This window comes from Ambystoma mexicanum, chromosome 9 (genome assembly GCF_040938575.1).
Source record: "Ambystoma mexicanum isolate Mex_15411 chromosome 9, UKY_AmexF1_1, whole genome shotgun sequence".
Taxonomy (NCBI): domain Eukaryota; kingdom Metazoa; phylum Chordata; class Amphibia; order Caudata; family Ambystomatidae; genus Ambystoma; species Ambystoma mexicanum.
In genome coordinates this window covers 1292666385-1292686021 of record NC_090931.1, presented here as the reverse complement: position 1 = coordinate 1292686021, position 19637 = coordinate 1292666385, and the positions used below count along the sequence as shown (strand labels likewise).

The 19637-nt window shown below is 46.4% G+C and overlaps 1 protein-coding gene across 1 annotated transcript in view; it reads right to left on the bottom strand.

Moving 5' to 3' along the window:
* SNX4 (sorting nexin 4) overlaps positions 1-19637 on the bottom strand; it is a 1088579-nt gene that overhangs the window by 501584 nt on the left and 567358 nt on the right. The window lies entirely within an intron of this gene.

Sequence of the window (19637 nt, the reverse complement as noted above, 5' to 3'; positions counted from 1 at the left end):
TTGTGGGGAGCCATTGATGAAATTTGTGTAGTTGAAGACACCAACCTGAAGATCGAGGGTAGCTGTGTACACCATCATAAATCCTTTTCATGGTCTGCTCAACCTATACTTTGAAAAGTGCCTACTTGAAATGTACTTTGTTCATTTGCTTTGTTTTTTAGTGGATCAACGTACAGTACAATATCAAGTTTTGCTAAGTTTGTGGGACTAGAGTTCCTTTCAAAATCCCAGTACGACAAATTTTAGAAGGATTTCTTATTCCCAGCTATTAGCTAAGCATGGACACTCAAACAAATGTCAATGGGCAATGCTCTTGCTGACAAAAGGCTCTGGCTTACTGGTGATTAACAGTGCGACAGTCCAGGGTTTTCTGCTAAATACTGCACTTACCATTTCCAAGGCATGGAAACCAAAATAATTGTGAGTTCGGTCGTTGTGCAAGTATCTGAATGTACATCGTCTGTTGGCATGGGAAAAATCTGGTTTTCATTAAATCCATTCAACTACTGCAATCCAGATGAATGCAAATATACCAGATAGCCACGCGAGAGCAGCTCACAGAAATAAAGCTGCAACATGATGTATGGCAGGTCACAAAATCAATTTCGATTCAAATTCCAGCTGCTGGAAAAAGTGGACTTCAAGATTGAAATGTGTGGTCTCTTCACAATGTTTAACAAAGCCAGTTTCAAGCTTATGTACAGTGTTGTACAGTGTTTGGAAACTGTTTTAATTGTACAATAAATGGAATAGTATGTCGCTTGATGTAAATGTTAAATAATGATGTAAATGTTAAATAATGTATTTTTTTAGCCAGGTTACTCACTATAGGGACCACCTTACACCTAGTCCATAGTCCCCTTTCCTCCATACTTATGGGACATTCCTCCATCCTGTGGGACAGGACCGGAGCACTTTGTAAAAGCATCAAAAAAAATGTTTGCAAAAATGTTAGTCCTTCCTCTCTTTCTATGCGGGGTACAGCACACGGCCGCAACCCCGCCCACCTTGGCTCCACCCCACGCATCGACCATCAGTCCTTTTCTATCGCCAGGTTACAGACCTTTAAGCAATAATAGAGGAACCTTATTAGAGGGGACGGCAGGCGGGCGTATGGAGGAAATGGGACTATTGACTAGGAGTAAGGTGGTCACTACGGTGAGTAACCTGGTTATACTCCTACGTCCTGTCCCCTTTCCTCCATACTTATGGGAGATTCCCAAGCACTCCTTACAGGAACTATGGGTGGATGGAAAGCCCCTATTGAAAAAAGGTTCTTCAGCGCAGCCTGGCCAAACTGAGCATCAGCTCTGGAGCTCAAGTCTAGACAATGTTTACAAAAAGCCAATGGGAGGCCCAAGTAGCTGCTTTTGTGATGGTCTCCCAGGGGACATATTTTTGAAAAGCAACTGCGGTTGCTTTGCCTTGCACCAGGTGTGAATGAGTACCTTTAAGAGGCTGCAGTCCTTGGACAGTGTAAGACTCCGTAATACAGGCAGCGATCCATCTGGAGATAGTTGCCTTAGAGGCCTATTTACCTTGTGGATTACCAAAGGTCACCAACAGTTGTGAAGAGTTCCTAAATCCAGATGTTCTGTCTAGATGGAACTTAAGAGCCCTTCTCACATCCAAACAATGCAGAACCCTTTCAGCTTCTGAAGCAGGGTTCGGAAAGAAGACCGTTAGGGAGATCGATTGGTTCAGATGGAAATCAGAGACCACCTTCGAAGGAAAGAAGGATTTGTCCGTAGGACCACCTTATCCTTGTGGAAAACCAAGAAGGGATGCTCCACCGATAAAGCTTGGAGTTCACTCACACGCCTTGCTGAGGTAACGACAACCAAAAAGGACACCTTCCACGAAAGGCGATTGGAGGTCCACCGTTGCCATTGGTTCGAAAGGTTTATGGCACAATGCCGTAAGAACCACATTCAAATCCCACGCCGGGTGCGGCTTGAGACCTGGGGGTTAAAGGCACGTCAAACCCGCAAAATGCCTCCTAATCACTGGATTAGACAGAGTACGAGCATTGGTCAGTGGATAGGTAGGCGGATACCACTGAAAGATAAGTTCTGCAAGACCGAACGTGAATGCCTGACTCTGCTAGGTGAGACACGAAAGACAGAATGTCAATCGTAGCCGCCCTTGGGTCCAGCTGTTTGTCAAAGCACCACTGACAGAACCTTAGCCACTTGCTGCTATACTGAGACCTTGTCGAGGGCTTCCTGGCTGCCTTAATAATGTGCATGTTATCCACAGACAGGTTGAGATGTTCTAATGACTTGAACTCCGGCACCATGCCGCCAAGCTGAACGACTGTGGGGAGGGATGCCGCAGCTGTTGATCCTGGTGAAGCAGGTTGGGACTCACAGACAGGTGTTGAAGTTCTGAGACCCAAAACCTGGCCGGCCACCACGGGGCTATGAGCAGAAGAGAACAGTTTGCAGTGTTCTTCAGCTTGCAAATCGTCTGACGAATCAGAGGCAGAGGCGGGAAAGCAAAGGCCCTCATGTTGTGCCACTGAATCTCAAGAGCATCCCCTCGAGAGGAGGCACCCAGCCCGTTTCTGGAGGCATACCGGGGATGCCGTTGTCGTGAAAAGTGCCCCAACGCAGGAAAATCCAGGAGAGGTTCTCTGCCTTCAATTCCCACTCGTAGCTGACCATCGTCCGCCGACTTAGGGCATCTGCCGTAACATTCAGCTGGCCCGGAATGTGTACTGCAACTAGCCAGACACCATGACGAACTGCCCACCCCCAAATCTGGATGGACAGGTCCACGAAAGGGGGAGACTTGGTGCCCCCTTGCTTGTTGATGTAATACATTGACACCACATTTTCCGTGCGGATACAGACCACTTTGTTGGCAATGATCAATCTGAAGGCCTTGAGCTCTAGGAAGATCACCAGAAGCTTCAGATGATTTATGTGGAGGAGCATGTCCTGATGCGACCAAAGATCTGAGACCTGAAGAAGGTCCAACGTCGCACTCCACCCCAGAAGGGAGGAGTCCGTTGTGACCGTCACCATAGGGCCTGGGTCCTGAAAACCTGCACCCACTGACAGGTTGCTGAGAGACTAACACCACTCTAGGTCCATTCTCATGGAAGCCGGAATCAATATCAACTTGGAGTCCGGATCCACAGTCTGACGCCAAGAACTCCTAAGAGCCATCTGAGTGCGCATCATCTTGAGACGAGCAAGAGGAAGACACAATACGCACGAGGCCATGAGGCCCAGAAGCCTCTCGAACCACCAGGCCGACATGCTCTCCGACTGTGCAAACATCTGACACGTGGTCAACAGATCTGCCATTCTGTCCTCGGTCAGGTACACTCTGCTGGACACACTCTGGATGCCTTCATCCACAAAGATCCTTCTCTGTCATTACCACTTCTGGTCAGACCACTCCCTCCTCTCCTGCCAGCTGGGCCCTCTCAACCCTCTGACCGCACCTCCCACAGCCCTGCCAACCTCATTCACAGACACCCGCCCAATGAAAAATGTGTCAGTTGTTGCCTTTGCATCCACCTTCATCCCACCCACGCCTCCCACTGCAGACTCTAACCCCGACTCTGCTCTCAGCAACCTCCATCTCACCATCTCCAACACTCTCGACATCCGTGCCCCAGTCATGAGGATCCACCTGAAACACGCCACCAAGCGGAATACCTGCTATGACTCAGATCTTACAAACCTGAAGCGTAACTGCAGAACTGCAGAATGAAGTGGCAGTCTACTAACTCATCCTCTGACAAACTGGCTTGTCGCCTTCTCCAAAGGCAATACTGTCTCAACATTCGTTCCAAGAAGAGGGCCCACATCCAGGCCTGTATCTCTCGAGCATCCAACAACACGGCTGAAATCTTTAAAATCTGCAAAGACCTAGCCAATCCTTCTGCAGTCTCCAACTTGCCTCTCCCCTCTCGGGCCCTGAGCAAAGCATTGGCCACCCACTTCACTGCAAAAACTAGGGACACCCTGAGCACTCCTTCCTTCCCATCTCACCCCCTCCTCCCACCTCCCTGCTGGCCCTGGACCCCCCCCGCCCTAAACGCCCTCGCCTCCTCTCCCATCGCATCAGATGAGGTAACTAGGGTTGTCCACTCTATGAAGGTCTCCCCCTGTTCTTCCACAACAATCTAGGACAATATTGGCACCCTTGCCTCCTCACTTGGCAACTTCTGTAATCCCTCTCTTACTACTGGGTCTTTTCTCCCTTCGCTCAAGCACTCTCTTGTGTGCCCCCTTGTGAAACAACCTTCCACCGAACCCTCGTGCTCGGCTAACTACCACCCTATCTCCATCACTCCTTTCCTTGGGAAACTCCTTGAAAAACTGGTCAACCCCCAAATGTCGCAGCATACTGAGGTCGTTGGTTGCCCACATAAGCATTAATCTAGATTCCAAGCATCCAGAGGCATGGAAACTCCTGTTTTGAACATCCGTTAAGAACTGCTCACATCTCTTGACACTAATTCTCCCGCTGTCCTCATTCTACTAGAACTTTCCTCTGCATTTCATATGGTCAACCACTCCTTCCTCATAAAATGGCTCCATGATACGCTTGGTATCTCGGAGCAGGCAGAGGAGTGGTTGACCTCCTTCCTCATGGACCATCTCTCCCAGGTCATCCTCGGCTCATTCTCCTCTCCATCCTCTATCTCCACCTTTGTCGTTCCCAAGGGTTTTAACCTCTCACCCAATTCTTCTGCAAACTTCCCACTGATTGCCCCCCTTCTTCCTCCACCATTCCCGACTATCTGCTATCCAGGCTTGGTGTGTACCCAACAATCTCTGCCTCAATGCCAGCAAAACAGATCCTTCCCATTGGGACTCCCACTCCCACTCCCCCTTTCCCTTTCCCTTTCCTCCCTTCACTTTGGGCTCTTCCTCCTCTCATGCTTCTGAAGCCAGTAACCCTGGAGTCAACTTAGACTCCTCCATCTTTCCTCCCTCACATCCTGAACCTTGCCAAGGCGGCCCATTTTCAACTCCACCTCCTCAGAGGTATCCTCCCTTTCCTCACTTTCCCACATAAGCTCAACGTCTCTAGAGCTCTGCTAGACTATGCTTGATTATTACAACAGTCTCTTCCTAAACCAACAGTCTTCCTCTCTCCGCCCCCCTCCCGCTTGTCCAGAATAGGGTTGCAAGACTTCGCCTTGGCCTCAAGCCCAGGGATCGGATCTCTCCAGCCCTAAATTCCCTCCACTGGCTCCCGGTTGCTGCAAGGAGCAAATTCAAATCCCTCTGCATCATCCATAAGGCTGTCTAAGGCCGAGGACCAATTTATCTACAACTTGCTCTCACCAAATACTCTGCCTCCAGATCCTTCGGCTCCTCCTGCTGCAAATCTCTACTGGTCAGCCATTTCTCCAAGCAGCAAGCTGGAGGCAGATCACTCTCCTTGGCTTGCTCGCTCTTGTGGAACAGCCTCCCCCTTCCCCTCCGTCTTGAGCAGGATAAATTCTGGAGGCTCCTCAAGACTCTTCTCTTTACCTTCTCCTTCCCCCTCCCACTCCCTTGCTAATACTACACCGTTGCTGAGATTGGTGGCCTGGGACGTTAGGTGTCCTTCTCGGTCCCAGCCTTTCCACCCAATTGCCATCAGCCTTCGCCCCATCCCAGCACTTGCCATCAGACACCCACTGGACTGTTTGCACGGGCCTGCACTTAATAATGGCAGGTGATCATGCTGTAACCAAGCGATCCCTGCTAGGCACTTACTGCTGCACACAATTGACTCTTGGCACTTCCCCCTATGGAACTACTAGCACTTAACCCCCTTCCCTGTCCCTCTCCCTTCACTCCCACGTTGTGAATGCTCACAAGGCCTAATAGGACCGCCCCACCCCTAGTCATTGGTTATTCTTTGTCTTCTTCCTATGTTCCCGTCCCTTTACCCTTTGGACACTTTGAAACGATTTCTTTGATGAATAAGCACCTTACACAGGCACAATGAATAAATACATGTAGAAGAGACTGGTGAGCTTAAACCCAACAGTCACCAGGAGCTACTTTTGGCTCGCCCAGGGCAACTAATTTAACACTATAAACTAGCTCCTTTTCCCGTAGTGATAGCTCCTGGTGACCGGTTACTGATTGATACCCAGGCACTGCGTACAATTCCAGCTTATCCAAACTCAATTACGAGTCCTGTTAGTAATGAACTCACAACAGTTGAAGAATCTAAGAAGAACATTGGAGCAGCAGACATGTCTCCTCGAACTAATCCAAAATAGGACAGCAAGACTTGTCCTTGGCTTCAAGCCCAGGGACCGCATGTCTCAAGCCCAAAAATATCTCCACTAGCTCCCAATGGCTGCAAGGATCAAATTCATCCACAAGGCTTTCCTTTACTTTAAAAACTTATAATACGCTTTCATGGACCCTTAGGCTTTAGGGCGCAAACAGACTTACAACAGAGAACATGAAAAAGTGGTGAGGAACTATCCATCATATTAGGGAAGAGGGAGAATCCAAGAGCCAGAGAAACCAAGACCTATGTAAACAGCAAAGTCTTCAGATTCTTGTTGAAGACGTCCGTGGACTCAATGCTCCAACGGCAAGTCATTCCAAGCCTTAGGAGCAATAGCATAAAATGCTCCCTTAGAGGCATTCTCAGTTCTACACCTTGGGATCATCAGAAAATCCTTCTTATTGGACCCGAGTGTTCTTGTCATGATGCCTACCTCTAAGGAGCCAGGCCAGGCCCAGCAACCCCAGAGGCAGACATCATTCACTCCAGGGAAGTCTCAGTGGGCCCAAGTCGGGGCCCTTTAGACTCAGTCCTGGCGCCGTAGGCGCCAGGCTCATAGTGGACCCCAGTCCTGGCGCCTTAGGCGCCAGGCTCATAGTGGACCCCAGTCCTGGCGCCTTAGGCGCCAGGCTCATAAAGGAGGATTTATGTGTAAGTGCTTGGGTGCACACTTACCTGATGCAGACCTTGCTGCTTCATCCAGGCCCTCTTGAGGCCTGGATGGGACTACTTTACCTGTGGGACTACTTTCCACCCGGGTGTGGTCGGGGAAGCATACATACCTGATCGGTGGAAGGATACATACTTGGAACTTCTTCCAAAGCTATTTAAACCCCACCCGAACAGCCACACGTGCTTCGCGTTGTTCTGCACCTAGCAGCTGGACGCTCACCGTGTCTGCTCCTGCATCCTGACTTCTGCCACGCCTGCCAGCACCCTGGATCACCTGCAAAGGGAGAAAGGAGGAGAATTGGAGAAGGAAAGACCTTACCTGCTAAATCTGCATCCCGGAATCATTTCACCGACGATCCTGAAAAGGAAGACATCATTTTAAAAGCATTTCACGACGATCGCTGCAGCGCTGCATTTTACTCACCTTTTCCGGGCGCATCCATCTTCAGCGGCGATCATCCGGATTTCGCCACGTCCCGGCGCCTAGGGGAAAAAAGACAAGAACAAAGGTGAGAGGGAGAAAAGGAATAAGGAAAGCTCAATTTCCTGAAAACTTACCTGTTGGGTTTTTCCACTTCATTTCGGGTCCTGCCGCTTCCGGACCCCGGCCCCTAAGGGGAAAAAAGGCTAAGACATTGAATGAGCGAATGCAAAGACATTACCTGAGCGCTCATCCCGAACTTACCTGTCATTTACTGAAGCTGCACGTTTCACTTCGGGTCGGCGCCATATCTCCGGCATACCGAACCCCGGCCCCTATGGGGAAAAAGACATAAGAATTAACGCTTGCTGCAATAAGACTACGAACATTATTAAGGCTTGAACTTTTGGACAGAACTTATACTGCGTCTTACCTGAACAGTCAAGCTTACCTGAACACCAATCCTCAATCCAGTGAAGTAACTGGGTTTCAACGCGCTCCTGCATCAGAAGCAGGATGGAGAGCTCTTCCTTCCAGATCCTAAGGTGAGGCTTCACAGGGGAATCGTGGAAGTGGTATCGTGGAGGGTTTGAAGGGAGTGGGAGGCTTGAGCACCATTCCGTCAGTGGGTAACATTCCCTTTTCACGCACAGGAGGATATTCCTGCGAGCCTGAGAAGCTAGCGTTGAGGGGCCCATCCTGTTCATCTTTGGAGTCCGGCGCCCCACCTTAAGGAAGCATCAGCACCCGAAGCCGCGCCTCCGTGTGAATCAGGTGAGCGTTACAGTTCTTCCCTGTCTTTTGTTTGCAAGAAGAGATTCCAAATACCTGGGCATATTACCCAGTCTACACTTTTGTGTAATGACTAAAACTCAGAACATAATTCTAGATTCTACCAGAAGCCAATGCAGTGTACGCCTTGCTATAGACATGATCTCGGCGAGAAAAACCCATAACAACCCTTACAGCTCCATTTTGAATAGCCTGCAATTTCTTGCAAAGAGTTGTGTTAATGCCAACCAGAAGGCTTGAGCAGTAATCGATTTTTGCTCCCACAATTGCTCTAGCTATAGTCTCAGCATTAGACTGGGAAATAAGGGGTCTGTGATGCACCAGAAGTTTAATATAATACGCGCAAAATGCGACAACACTCCCCACATGTGGCTTCATGCTGAGATGTTGATCCAGTATAACCCCCAATGTTTTAACTTTAAGCGGGCTGATTTTAACAGATCCTATGTGGAAGCATTCGTCTGCTGCACCCAATCTCCTCATCATGAAATGAGATCAACCACCAACAGCTCTGGTTTTTATTGTTAGTTTATTTCGTACCATCCAGGTTTCAATTAGCGAATAGATTTTACTAATCAGAACTTCATCCAATTCATGATTGCCCGAGAGGGGGATGATACACTGCGCATCATCCACATAGTTTGTAAAGATCACCCGCTCATATGCTAACATGGCAAAAAACAGCACTGTAAAAAGGTTATACAAGCAAGGTGAAGTACAAGAACCCTGAGGAACCCCAAAATTAACAGTTATAGGAGCTGCTTCTGCTTCCTGGGAAAATGCACTACTTTCTCGATTGTTGAGAAAAAAGGAAATCCAATGGGTTGCTCAGGGAGAGAAGTTAGCAACCTCCCCCCCAAACTGGTTGCCAAAATATGGTTGTCCACCAGGCGCCAGAAAGATCCAGCAACATTAACAGAGGCTTTATTACTATCCATGCATTTTAATAGCCTGGATTTAAGTTCTAATAGCGCCGTCTGCCCCAAAGCAGACCCTAAAACCAGACTGAAAATTGTTCAGAATATAATGATCTTTCAGGTGTATCGCAATTTGTCGCTAAGCCACCTGGTCCAGAATTTTTTCAAGAAATGGTGTTCATAATGGACCTAAAATTATTAGGAATGTCCGTGGACAGTCCTGGGTTTTTTAGTATGTGAGTAACCCATGCTTTTTTCAAGTCATGTGGAACCACCCTGGTTTCCAAGGAGGCATTAATAAATTTGCAAATTGACGCCAGCAACAGAGAAGAGGATTTGATAATCATAGTTGCTGAAATGTAATTTTTTACATTTAAGTTCTGCCGTTGATATAGTAGTCAAATTAAATGGAGGAATGGAAGGGCATCACGATGCCCAAGAATGCATCTCCCAATGATAGCATAGTTTCACTCTCCCGCACTCTCCCTGCCACACTGCGCTCAGCCAGCCTAAGCCATCCTTATAGCCCTCACTATAATGGCCTCTACGCCTCCCCACATATTCCCAGCACACCTCACCCAGCGCCCGGCACTAAATTCACATGCCGCAGCACCAGACTACAACATCACACAGTCTCGGCCACCTAGCCTAGCCACCAGACTCCGCAATCTCAGAAATCGATCACCTCCTAGGTATTTACTCTGCTCACCCACACCCATCACGACTAGAAACACCAGATTAGGCACCCGCACTGCACCACTACCCCATACTAAGATGAGCATAGGCACTGCCCCTCTCCTCCCACCACCCCAACATGCCTCTACACTACTTCACACTAAGCTCCTCACTACCACACACCACAACAAGCACACTTCACCCCATACTAGTACCAACAAAAACATCAAATGCACACAACACCCACCTCTTAAATGTGCACTACTGAACGTACGCTCCCTACCTGTACATTCCCTCGAGATAAAGGATCTACTATCCACACTTAATCTGGACTTACTTTGCATCACCGAATCCTGGCTCAATGATGCCTCCTGCCCAGCCATCGCACTAGCCCTACCCACAGGCTACACCATCCATAGGCAAGATAGATGTGATAAGATTGGAGGGGGAGTCACCCTTATCCACAAAGACTCACTATCCATCAGATTAGCAGACCATAGTACATGGGGTGGTAATGCTGATATCCTATCAGCCAAGCTTACGCTCTCCCCCAATAATCTAATCAACATCCGCATCCTATACAGACCTCCCGGACTCCCAGCTGATTTCCAAGAGCACCTCTCCCATCGACTCAGCAACAACATTAAAAAGTGCTCCAAAATCCTTCTATTAGGAGACTTACATTTAGGATACAATGATCCTAAGGATAAATCCGCTGCAACCCTAGCTAAAGAACTCACAGACTTCGGTTTCTCCCAAAGAATCCTCACCCCTACTCCCTCCAAAGGCCGCACCCTTGACTGGGTCATGGATCACAACTGTGCATCCAACATTACCTCAAACACCACCCTTCCTTGGACGGACCACACATGCATCGACTTCCTCATCCCCACCAACCCTAAACCGAAGACTCTCACCCACACACCACCTGCCATGATAAGAAGTTCTAAAAAACTCAACGCAGACAACTTGCGTCCCCACCTTAAAAGCCCCTGCCTAGCACCACCTTTCTCTCAGGACCCAAATATACTATCAGCTATCTTCAATGATACTCTCACCAATGCCATAAACTCTATAGCCCCACTTGAAAGCAAGAAGGAAAAAAAAAAATCACTCCAGTCGCTTAAAAACTGGCAAACTGATCCGAGTGATCTAAATAAGAGCCTCTTCAAACAAACAGCACTCCAATATAAAAAAGCCATCTTAGCAGCAAAATCAAACTCCTTCAATGATAGGATCTCAAAGGCCAACTCCCAACCTAAAGAACTATTCGCAATCTTTAATGAAGTAGTCACTCTTCCGGCTACCGCTGACGACATAACTAAATACAAAGCCTGGTGTGCCAGCATTCAGTCCGCCATGCTCAACAAAATAAAACTCCTCCAGGACAAAATCCAAAACCACTGCAAAGCCCTCCCAAACCGAAAAACCAACCGCCCTACACAAGACAAGCGTAGTAATCTCAATCACGCTCAATTCCCCTTCAGAAACGTCACTGAACCGGAGGTCCTTAATCTCATCAAAAACCTCAAACCATCCCTCTGCAAAGCAGATATTTGCCCTCCCAAAATCATCAAGGAATGCGCCAATGACCTAGCAGCCCGGATTACTGCCTTTGTTAACGCATTTTTCCAAACAGGAACTGTCCCAAACAATCTCAAGGAAGCCTGGGTGCGGCCACTTCTAAAAAAGGCCACAATTGACCAACTGCAACCCAACAACTAGACCGATAACGACAGTCCCGTTCCTCCTAAAAATCCTGGACAAAGCAGCTCACATCCAGATCCAATCATACATATAAGCCAACTCCATACTAGGCAAAAGACAATTTGGCTTCCGTGTCGGGCATGGAACTGAATCCTCCTTATTAGACCTAAAAATTCAAATCTCACAGATCATGGACAAAGGCAAACCTGCCTTGCTCCTCCTCCTCGATCTAGCAGCTGCTTTTGACCTGGTAGATCACCAAACACTCACCACTCACCTCACCCATGCAGCCCATTTCTCTAATCAAGCAGCATCCTGGATCACTTCCTTCCTTGAAGGAAGAGCCATGAAGTTCTACTCCGACACAGCTAACGCAGATCCTACCACTATAAACTGCGGTGTCCCCCAAGGATCTTGTACAGTCCCCACCCTCTATATCCTCTTCACAAAACCTCTCTTCGACCTACTTGACTCCATGTGTGTTGCATATACAAACTATGCAGACGACACTCAAGTACTTTTACCCCTATCTGGACTTATCACCAAGACGCCACGGCCCTTCACACCATCTATGCCACTATCCAGGCTTGGATGGCAATCAACGGCCTCTGTCTTAACGGGAGAAGACTGAAATTCTCATCCTGGGCCAGACAAACATATCGAAACTAAGCCCCCAATACAACAACTTCAACATAGACAACTCAACCATCTCCGTATCATCCTCTGTCAAGACTCTAGGTGTTCACATTGATGCAAATCTATCGATGAACAAACAAGTCAGCGCCATAGCCTCTGCATCAGCGTTCAGCACCAAACTTATCAATGCCATTAAACCCTACTTATCCACCACCCCCAACCGCTTGGCCATAGCTAGAGCAACTATAGGAGCCAAACGCCCTTCTACCTGGTACCTCCGCTAAAAACATTCACAGACTGCAATCCACACAAAACAATGCCCTCATAGCCACCATGAGCATCCCTAGAAGAGACCATATATCCCACGCCAGACATGAAGCACGGTGGCTCCAGGTCAAAGACCGTATTACTCTGAAAATCCTCACCATCACTCACAGGTGCATCAACAATACCGCGCCAGCATACCCATCTGAAGCAATATCAAGGACCATATCCACTCGACCCACCAGAGCTCAGTACACCAACCAGCTACACATACCACGCATAAAGAGAGAGAGCCACAGCGGGATGTCTAGGCTTCGCCTATATTGCACCGAAACTCTGGAACTCCCTCCCTGCCACCCTTAGAGCTGAAACTTCCATCTCTGTCTTCCGCAACAACCTCAAAGGCCACTCTCCTCAACTAGCAAGTGGAGGACTGCCTCCTCCACTTCTGCCATGTATATTGTAATATAACACAAATGTAATATAACTATATTGTAACCTGTATATATACTGCTAATGACTATGTAACTATATTGCAACCTGTAAATATATTGCTAAGGACCAGGTAAGTAAGTAACTAAGCTTTGTACTGTAACAAGTGCCACGATGTCCTCGGGCTGTTGTGCGCTATATAAGGACGAATAAAACAAAACCAAAACAAAACATCTCTCAAAAACCCAATCCGAGTTCTGAGTATTCACTTCCACCAAACTGGCTTGTTTCTTAGAAATGTCTGATTATTATCAAGCTTGGTTTGCATGGCCTGCTGGATACCTGTACACCAGGGCTCATCCTTTACGAGCAGTCCTGTAACAATATGGATCGTGGATTCTTGTTCCTTCAAAATTTTGAAGAGCTCCCTAGTGTCCGATTGGGCCTCCTTAATCCTTTTATTGAAGTTTTTTTTTTTTTGCTTCAATAATGGCTACTTTATAGGCTTTAGCCGCTGTCTTATAGGCTGACAGCGCTGGCATGGTCATTTTAAGCTTTCCATTCGTAAAAGTGTTTGAGGGTTACGCTCTTTAATGCTTTAAGTTCCATGGTAAACCATGGATTACATTTTACATCCTGCTTGTGCATCTTTCTCTTAAGAGGAGCTAGAGTGTCTGCAACCAAGTCAAGGCCCAAAAGGATGGAATTTGCCATACCCCCTGTGGAAACCATATCCGGGGATGATTTTTGTGAGGTTAGTATATGTTCAACTCTGTCGATATATACTTAAGATTTCTAGTCAAGACAACCGTCTAACTCTTGTCTTTCAACTTCCTAGGAAAATTTGCTATCACCATGAATTCCACGAAGAAAGGGTCTGACCAGGGACACAGTGAAACCAATGCCTCACTGGTCTTGACCTTATGACAAGCAACTCAGTCCAATGTATGCCTAAGACAGTGGATCAGGTGCTCGAAACCAAAATCTCTCAAGGCAAACCCTAGTTCCAGGGCTACAGCATCATCCTTATGCCCCAGCCACAGGTTAATATCTCCCATAATCAGAAAGTTCGAATTGGGTTTCAGCAGCGGGATAAGAAAACTGGTAAGGCCAGCGAGAAAGTCCTCCATCATATTGGTGGGCCTGTAGATTACACTGCTTTCAGATCAATTTTCACACAAAGGGATTCTACCCCCTCCATAACATACCCTTTGGATTGCCAAATAGTAAGGGACAATCTGTGTATGACAGCCACCCCCCCCCCCACCTTGACCCCCTTTCCTATCGCATCTGAGCATCCCAAAGACGGGGGAATGGACAAGTGTAGGTTAGGGGCGGCGGCATCATGTGCCCAAGTTTCGGTAATTGCGCATACATTGATATTATTTGCCTCAATATGTTTAGCCTCCTCGAGAGCATGTTTCAACAGGGATCGCAAATTTAGCAAAAGGAACTTAATTTTTGAGATTGGTATAATCCCATTCCTGCCCCCCACAAACACAGATTCACAATCAGGAACAGGCTGTAAAGCTTCCGGCAATATGTTCAAAGGAGAGACAGCTGCCAATCTGCTCACGGCCACTCCCAATGGGATAAGAACTCTCACCTGCCTCGGAGCAATCTAACTCACTCACCGATGAAGTGGGGAGCCTGCCCGTCGTGGCCGGAGCCATCATCTCATCTGGCCATGCATTCACGACCCCCATTGAGTGGGCCACCTGATACAGTGGAGCATTACATGGAACAGAACCTGCTGTCAGAGCGTTATGCTGCAAGGCGCCCGCTGAGCTTGTGGTATCGCTAAATAGTCCTCTGGCTGCAGTAATTGCCACCAGTACCTCAGTGATGCCCATCTGAACAGAGAAGTCTGCTTCTAACCCAGCCCGGATGGGCACAGACCGGCATGACTCCTTTGCGGCAGTGCATTCGCACCGGGTTTCTAGTGATGAGCACTCTGAACTACAAGAATTCTGGGTATTGTAGTTCAGAGGCAGCAGAAAAATGTGCGTGCAGAGTCTGACTGTTTTTAAATCGCACAAGCAGCAATTAGTAAAGCAAGTTCACTTGTTTGAAGAAAGCCCCAATATAAATGTAGTAAACAATTTCTACACACTAAAAGCAGTAAAAAAGCATATGATCTAAAAGCAGGGACCCAACTACATCTGACTTTTTCCCCAAATACCTCCCTTTTTGAGACCTTCAGTCATATAACAGCAATTCTCTGCAGATCAGACGCTATTCCAAGCAGAGAGTGAGGGGTAGATCTCCTTCCTCAGCAGTAGCATCCCTCTGTAATGTCCTCCCTGCCCCTCTCAGGCTTCTGCCTGAGCTCCTTAAATTCTGGAAGATTTTCAAGAGCTAACTTTTCTCTTCTTCATATCCCCCCGCACCCCCTCCCCACACCCTCGTAATGCCCTCCTCTGTTGCATTGACTGGCTGCCTGGTCCCTTCTGAGCTTCACAGGGCACCAGGCCCTCCTTCCCCCGTACCACACAACCTGCACCTGCCCTTCCAGGGCCCATTTACCCTGAAAAGTCTCGTGGGGTGTGCATTCCTACAGAGCTTGGGTCACCGCCATCCTCACGCTTCCCATGTGGTCCTCACTCCCTGCTTCCCCTAGCACTTGCTCCCCTGGTCTGCCCTTAGCACTTGCCTAGCCCCATTGTCGTCGTCCTCCTCGCACTTGCATACCTCCTCTTGGCCCGCACCCCTCTCCCGTCCACCTTAGCATTTTCCCTTCTGCCCCGGCCTACACCACCTCCGCCCCACTACCTCCCCCCTGCACGTCCGGTTGCTGCTCTTGCATGATCTGAATGGCACAAGGCCTTGTAGGACAGTCCCCAACCCCCATCCATTTTTATCTTGTGGCACATTGATAAAATATTTTTTGTATAGGCGCTTTACAAATAACCAATAAATTAAGTTTAATCTTTCTGTAAAGTAGGAATCATGATAAATGGCTGCAGATAACAGACAAAAAGGTTCATGTGCCAAAGTGTTAGCCAACACTGAAATAGTGAGCAGAGCAATATATCTTGCCAATGTGCACTATGAACATGCGCCTGTGGCTTTTGCACATTTACATCTTACTGTGGAGGGCCCACATGTGGAGGACAACCAGGCACACATGCATCTATGCAGAAATCAATATGATTGCTGGAATAGATATACAAAGACGCCAGTATGCCTTTCAAAACTGCAATCAATAAAGGCATGCTGGAATTTTAGTGAAGTAAATATTTTTTTTCCTTTATTGTTGCTCATTGCACATTGCCCTGGTTGCAACAGTTCACCCAGCCTGGTGCGAGATCACCGCTCACCCCCACGTGTCTTCCAGTCCTTCCGTCCTGTCTCTATAGATTAACCTGCCACTTTTTCAGAAAAGAAGTGGACCGCTTTGGGCCAAAAAACTGCCAGACACTTATTTGTGTATTTTTTGGGGCATTGCCCTATTGACGTATAGGGAAATCCAGTCCTGTCTGCACCGTGCCTACGTCATCTTTCAAAGAATACATAAATGGAGTATTGATACCGTTCAAATGGAAGTAAATATTTTCGTATGTGGGATACTTGAAATATTTCGTTGTTTTTCACTGTCCAGCTGGCCATTAATATTGTTAAATTGTGTGGTGTTCCCAAAATAAAACTCCCTCTGACACGCTGTGAACGCTGGATAAAGGGTTGCATTGTTATGTGCCCCTGAATCCACCTCACTAACAATTTGAAGGCCAAAATGTGTTGAATATCCACAAAGAAGTGATAAGATTCACTACATTGAAAGCTTATGTAGGGATGTTAAGGCCCGTCACATAGGGAGAATGGAAATACAAGACACTGTGAGCAAAGTTTGAAATATTTATGCAAGTGAGGATGGCAAGTGTGCTGTATGCTACATGATTAACATTGTGAGGGATGAATGTTCAATTTGAGGCAAATAATAAGGCATTGTATGTGTTCCTTGTAACTTAAATTGACAGCATACATATGTACTGTGTATATACAATTATACATTGGGTATTGAAATCTATTTTGCATTCTCAATTTTACATAGCTATATTATACCGATATGAACCGGTCATGGGTACATTTGACCTGTCAAGAGCTTCTTCAACCGTAATTGGACAATAATCATCAACAAGGCATCTGTGATAACCATTATCTGGAATGATCGCCAGACACCAATCTGTCCTTTTGCAGTTATAAGGAGCAACATGACAGCCTATAAGTTCTGAAAACATGCGGATGTGAAAGTGTTTCATTTGAAATTTAAACCACTAATTTCTTCTCTGTAATGGAACGCCATGTGCGCCAATCGGAAATCGGCGATGGAAGATAACTTTGATTTTGTCACAAAGACTGGGATTAATCTATCAATGAACAGAATTATTATAAGATCACCGTTAACACATACACAAAAAATGAGAACCAATGCGATGTTCGCTAGCTATGACCTTGACTGGAAAAAGTTAGCCAAGTTTTCGTGGACTTAATTAGCTCTTTTCAGCATTATTTCAAAATTAAAACTACTTGTTACACTCCCGGCTATTGCTGTTTTCTTCAAAATAAACAGTTTTTTATCATTGTTGTGAAAAGAAACCAAGGTTTTGCATCTGTTGTGGATGTGTGTTTATATTCCTGGTTCTGCGTTCGATAACGTGATCACATTGGTGATAACAGGGTATGTTTGGCTACGCTGCCCACTAACGTCATTAAAATAGGTGGAGCTCATCGTGAGCATCTAGTGAAGTCAGCGTTGTGGGCGGGTGATCTGAATTTGTTATGCAAGGGCACTTGCACTTAGGGTGAAGGTTAAAAGGATAAGATTAGCACAATACGACGGTATCTGCCGCGTCATTTTCACAAGTGTTAAAGTGAGAAAAACTTGGATACGTTGCATTGGACATTTCTTCAAGAACAATCGATGTATGATCTAAAATAAATGCCCAATCGATTGGGCAAATACAATTTCTGACCAAACTACCCCTTTAATTCCTCAACAAGCTACAGGAAGGGGGAGTAGCTTGATTTCCTAAGAGACAAGTGTGAACACTGGCCTTAGAAGCTCATCAATGTTTCAACCCTATTTGTTCTATAAATGTATATGTCCATTCGGGACAGTAGGAGCTACATCACAGAGTATCTTTATCATTTGCAAGCTTTAAGGGTAGCTCTAATGACAAGTGTCATTCACTTAATCACCACTTGGCATCACTTTTTTCATATTTTATAGCCTTTCTCCCATTGGCTTACGTGTAAGCAGTTCACCATTTCTTATATGGAACCAGCTCCAGCAGTTTTTATATGGCGGTCAGATGTCAGCAAGCCAGGTTATCCTGGCGTTGACCCATTTGGGACACCATGCAGGACTTACTTATATTCAATCATAGGCAAACATTACAATTATGGGGCTGGACATAACACTTATTGATTGGGGAAATCCGTTAGAAAATTACCAGTCACCTCTATTATGAGCTAGAGTTTCAATACAATACAGCAGCTCTGTATATTTGTTTACTTTTTGCACGCTGTGCCGCCATATAATCATTATCATAATGTGGTGCGTGTGTTCTACACATTGGTGTCCATTTTGGATATGCGGAGTTCACGAAATTCCTGGGAGATGTAGGATGGAGCAATACATGCCGATCCTCTTCAGTTAAGGAGTAAGTGGGCATACCATATTCTAGATGCCATGTGTACATGTGCTGCCCATCTTGCGGATAGTAATTCCCATTCCTATTTTTTGGGATTGTATTCTGCAAGAACTATGTGAAACAATAACCCGGTGGCATTTCCAAAGAAATTTAACATCTGGAGCAATCTACACATGTAGAACCAAGTAAGTCTTCTACAATGGGAGGAATCTCAGGGCCATGGTTAGATAGAAGACTCAGGGTTCATGGTATAACTTTGTATTGTGTTGTTAAAGAAGAGTATGTTTATGGTTGCCTAAATTATCAAGAGCTATAGGAAGATATGGATACAGTGAATATCCCCAAATCTGGAAGCTACCTACTTCCTCACGAGAAGTTTAGGTAAGATGACTTCACAATAAGTGGCTTGTATCTGTTAACTCTGCATAACTTCAGGCATTGTGGATTGTGTGTTTTAGGATTACAGAGGAGCAGTTTAGCACATTTAGCAATGGTGATTTGTGAATAGCATTTATAGCGGATGGGGACCGCAGAAATCAATTCCAGGTACACCCTCAATAGAGATATGCAAGTGTGTATATATCGAAATGAATAAGGGTTCATGAATGCTTTAGAAACTAAGATATGTTTCTTAATTCTTGTTTAGGCAATATGTAGTTAGACTGTGAACACTAAAACTATTTGTTCAAAGTTCATCCTCTACATACAACTTGATTAGTACAGCCCCTGATGAATGTCCGGCACCGTGTGGGCCAATAGGACAGCCATATGTGCATGTAGGGCTTGGAAGAAATGGACATAGCCGATTCATATCAGTAGTATTAGCTTCGACATTTTTAATGCTTTGGATTCTGAATTCATTAGAAGAATTGGATAATTTTATGTATATGGGATACATATCGGATTTCTGGTGCTTGTGGATCAGCTTAGATTTCACATGCTCTGCGTAGTCGGACATCTAGTAGAAGTCGCAGAGTATTACATGATTTGTTTTTGAAACATAGAAACCTGACGTCAACAGGGCTTGTTTAGTAATACCATCCCTAGTGTGACATGTACTGTAGCCATGGTCCTTCACGCGTCGAGGTCACTCAGATTGTTTCTGACATGAGGTTGCATAAAGTGAAGCGCGAGTACAGATGTGAATGCAGAAACAGTGTTAACCCAGAAAACATCTATGCGCCTTCTACTCCAGTAGGGGAGGAA